The 4,855-nt window shown below is 37.2% G+C and overlaps 1 protein-coding gene and 1 non-coding gene across 2 annotated transcripts in view; both read left to right on the top strand.

The window, feature by feature from the left end:
- Window positions 1–2,076: 2,076 nt before the first annotated feature.
- The window catches only part of cadm3 (cell adhesion molecule 3), a 134,735-nt gene continuing 131,956 nt past the window's right edge, over window positions 2,077–4,855 (top strand). The window contains exon 1 of the mRNA XM_086077302.1: window positions 2,077–2,094. The gene's annotated coding sequence lies outside the window, so the exon portion shown is untranslated. The remainder of the gene's footprint in view (window positions 2,095–4,855) is intronic.
- On the top strand, window positions 3,637–3,710 carry trnar-ucu (transfer RNA arginine (anticodon UCU)). The gene has a single exon. It is a non-coding gene; the product is annotated as a tRNA-Arg (tRNA).

Genomic DNA, 4,855 nt, shown 5'->3' with positions numbered 1-4,855 from the left:
TTTGTTTGTTTTGGGACACATTGTCCCAAACAATTAGTTTTGAGTAATATCGATTTTGAGTAAATTCTGTTTTTGTTTGGAATATATATTTTATGACTTCAGTGCTGGAACTTTTCTGCCGCGCCTCCTGGATAGACGGACAGTTGAACGGAAAATGTCATAACTTTTGAAATACTCGCTCAATTGCATGAAGAAAACTGTGATCTGAAACCGTCCCTAAAGGCAGCACCAGACAGAATTGGGATGGATACTGTACTTACTAATTCGATGTTCAGACTGTCATTGAAGGCAACACCTGATAGACAGAACAATCACTCAGTTGTGTGAGGAAAACTGATTTCAGGCCGTCACTGAAGGCAGACTTAACTTGATTTAGATGGATTGATTAGTGATTGATGGCTAGGTAGAGAGACAGACGATTTAACTGAACATTTAAAGGGGAAGTCGACCTTAAACATTTCTTTGTCTCCTCAGACAAAACTTTTCAGTTGTTTTGCAGCTTCTGCCAGGAATGCAGTAATCGTGCGTCGGCATTCAAATTGGCTTCCGTCTTTGTAATAAATGGGGAAAGGGGGAAGTGACGTAAGCCATAAAGCAGTCAGCACATTTGTAGTTTTTGTGTGTGGCAGTGTTCCTACCATCCTCCTCCAAGTTGTTTAGTGCCAGGAAAAATAATACAGACCCCGTCAAGCCTTGACAAAGGTTCCATTCAACTTGTTTTAAGTCAATGTTTCATCAGAAGAGTTATGAAACTATTTTATTAAGGTTGAAAAGTTCCTTAGTGCTACTTTAAGGACTTGGTGCAGTTGTCAGAGTAGCCTAGATCTGTGGTTTCAGACACTTCCTGAAGACAACAAGAGTTTATTTACTTTAGAGCCTAAATTTTATTTATTTATTATGTAAAATGTAAAGGTTGATTTTTCAGCTGAAGGAAATATTTTGTTTATGTGATTTGACTTATTACATTCTGAAATGGCCCAGATGCTCTAAGCAAGAGCAGACTAAACTTTTCCTGTTCTATGTCAAGATTACCAAGAATATCTATCTTTGCTAAATGCCAAAATAAAGAGAGAATTACTTTTTAAAGACAAATTTTCATTACTTGCGAGTCAAAAGTTTGCATACATTTCATCAGTATTTGGTACCATTGCCTCAAAGTCGTGAGAGAAGGAAAGGATGCCGAGCAACGTCGATTCTAAAATGTGGGGGCGCTTCCCTAAGGACTTCATTTGGTGTCAGTGCCAAGAACCACCAAATACAAACAGCTGTAGATTTCCATGACTCGACGCTCTTGAACCCAAAACAACATCAGAAGCGCCTGTGCCGGGCAAAGGAGACAAAATGCTGGTCTGCTGCCCAGTGGGTCCCAAGTCCTCTTTTCAGATGGAAGTCCATTTTGCATTTCATATGGAAATCAAGGTGCTTCAAATTTCCACCGTCCGTAATGGTTTGTGGAGCCATGTCCTTTGCTTTTGATTTTATTTTCTAGCAGGATTTGGCACCTGCCCACATAGCCAAAACTACCTGCTTCAATATGGAATAATAGTATTTGATTGGCCAGCAAACTCGCCTGACTCGAACCCCATAGAAAGTTGCTGTTGCATTGTCTAGAGGAAGACAAACCCTGACATGCAGACGATCTAAAGGCCGATAACAACGCATCTTTGGTTACAATATCACCTGAACTGTGCCAAAGGCTGATGCTCTCCGTCACGCCACCTTGAGTCTGTCATTAGTGTAAAAGAACGCCCAATGAAGTATTGGAGGCATTTTGAAGGCCAACATTTCAGTTTTGGACATCCTTTTTTATATTGATATTTTGTGAAACACTGGATTGTTTTGTCTTTCTGCCATAATCATCAACATTGAAACAAATAAAGGCTTGAAATATTTCACTATGTGTGTGTGCTGAACTAATTTAACATGAAAGTTTCACTTTTTGAAAGAAAATATTGAACTTTTTCTCCACATTTAAACATTCTGACCAGCACTATATTTGTGTATTATTGTTTGAACAGATGAACAAGTCCTGATATCTTGGCTCATTTCATTTGACTTTCCCATGATGTTACACAAAGAAGCAGCGTGTTTCAGGTGTGTCTTCTAATACAACCACAGGTACATCTCAAACTAACTCCGATGTTGTCAATAAACCTGTCGCCATCTTCCAAAGATTGGTAGATTGGCTGGTCCAAATATAAGTAATTTCAGTAATCCCAATTGAGCTGAAACAGGATTTCATGGCAGATTGTGAGAAAAGGAAAAGTGTCTTTTTATATGTAAACTTCAGGTTTCAACAGTAGATGAGGTAGGAGGAGGCAGTTATCTCGAGAGTGTTATTTGTTTTGCACTGGCTAGCTTGTGTCAGTTTAGATGTGTTGTTTGCCAAGAAAACACGCACACGCGCGCGCAGGCAGCTGTGGAGCCCGTTAGCTTCTACCAAATTGCTTTATCTGTGCGTTAGCGGCTCGCCTGTCAGCTCGCATTTTGGACCTGCGAGGTTGACAAAAAAAATGCACGTAGAATACACAATTAATACACAATGATTACACAGTGACTGCACAATTACTGGCAGCGGTGTGTTGTCCTCAGTGTTGTTTGATTGTGTTACTTAAGCCCGCAGCAAGCATTCCGCCTACTTAACGTTTATTGTTGCCAAGTGAACGTAATGAAGGTGCAATGTTGAGTTTTGGCTTGGTGGTGTTTTGGTGTTTGCTTGTGTTTAATCTTGCCTTCCAGGCACATGAAACACAAGACAAACAAGATTTCAAATGGATTCCCCCCTCCCCCCCGCGGATTCAATGTACTCCACTGCAACACAATACTGATAAACTCATGTTTGTCACAATAATGTGGAATTGTGTTTTTTTGTGTGATATGCTGAAAATAACTTTACAGCAGTGCTACTTTTTTATTGTGGTCAATTTTGAGTCAAAGGTCCATTTAATGTGGCAGGTCAGGCCACCAAAAACATGAAATGAAATAATCGTTTCCATTTTGACAATGACTGAAAATGACATTACAGTGCCTAATGGCTCAGCTTGTGAACGTCACATGACCAAAGACAAAAAACAGGTGAACTGTGATTGGTCGTTATCTGAGCCTTGAGCTTTAGGCACTGTGATGTCATTTTTAGTTGACAGTGAGTGGCAGAATAGCCGCCTGTATATTGTTAGTTTATAGTCTTTCTAAAATATATTATTTACTATTTAATGTGTGCATTATTTTGTATAGGATTTTTTAAAAGACTTTTCATTTGATACTTTAAATTGTAATTGTTTTCTTTTTAATTTTAAATGTATTGCATGTGCTTATTTTTCATTTATTTTCTTCCGATATTTTATGCCCTGACTCGCTTATTGAGCAACTTTCCATTGAAGAAATTACCTATTTTAATATTTTGCATTTTTTATTTATTTTATTTTAAACAGCAGGCCTACTTTAATTTTATATACAGTGTTTTCTTTCCTTTCCCTTAATCACTTGCACTCATTTAATGAGCCTCTTCAGCACCCCCTGTTGGCTGGCAGTGGCAATGCCCTGACTCCAGGTTGTGGTCCTGATGCTGAGCGATGCAGAGGGGGGATGGAGTGAGTGGAGTATAAAGCCCCCGTATACACTGCTTGCGGTGCCTGAGTCTCTGTGGCGCAATGGAATAGCGCGCTGGACTTCTAATCCAGAGGCTCCGGGTTCGAGTCCCGGCAGAGATGATCGTGATCGTGATTGTGGCATTTTTGGAAATGTGACAGGAAAAAAAGGCTGTCTCTGACACTCTATTTATAGCTTTAGGGGATAGGATCTATCAATGAGTGAGGAGAGTTTGTATGAGACACGGGCGCGTTTCTTTTCAAGATTTGCGATGAATAATAATTTCTCCAAGCAAAGGTTACACTCGCTTTAATATGCTAATCTATATTTTATAAAAAGCGACCCCGATGTGGTGTTCCCAGTGCAGCATTTGTGTGTGTGTGTGTGTGTGTGCGTGTGCGTGTATGTTCACCATCGTGAGTGCACACAAATGGCACATCTCGTCTTCCCAACCCCCATTTAAACATAAAGGCTGTCTCAGCAGTGAACATTGGTGGCTTAGTATGTTTTATTTTCACATGTCATTTGATTGTATACTGTAATTAATTTCTGTATTTTATTTCATAGGATTTTTTTCTTTTGTGTAAACCTGTGTTTTGTTTTTTAAACATGATTTTTAGTGCCCAAAACAGATCAATCCCACCACCATTTTAAATGATTATTTTGTTTAAAAAAAGAACTTATTTATTCCCCCATATTTGTTTGAGATTCACTTTTCATTTTATTATTTTATTTCATGTTATAGAATTTTAAATATAATTTTAATATAGTTTTATTTTTTATTTGTAATTGTATATTAACATTATAATTTCCCTATGTTTATTATATTAAATTTTTTACTTTTCTTTTCAGCTATAGGCCTATATACATTTTTTTCAAACCTTGTCTTCTACTTTTAACTTTTTAAGCATATTTTCATTTTTTAAATGTTTCCTCTAAATTGTATTTTTTTTAATGGGACATGAATATGTAAAATATATACATTTGTAAATATTTGTAATTTTACTTATATAATATTTTTAAATATATGTTCATTTTTAAATTTTATTTTTGATTACATCATGTTTTTTTGTGGTGAATTTAACCAACATATTTTCATTCATTTTTTTTTCTCCAGTGGGTTTTAAGTCGAATTTGTTAAATTCTTTGTTTTGCTATAGGGCTCCCAATTGTGAATCCTCTAAGCATCGTTGGTAATCTTGACGAAAAAATGGTCTCGAATTCCATTTAGCTGCAAGTTCAAAGATCTCTCAAAAAGACCCCCAAA

This window comes from Leptonotus elevatus, chromosome 1 (genome assembly GCF_054856555.1).
Source record: "Leptonotus elevatus isolate MCC_2025b chromosome 1, RoL_Lele_1.0, whole genome shotgun sequence".
Lineage (NCBI taxonomy): Eukaryota > Metazoa > Chordata > Actinopteri > Syngnathiformes > Syngnathidae > Leptonotus > Leptonotus elevatus.
This window is presented reverse-complemented; position numbering and strand designations above follow the sequence as displayed.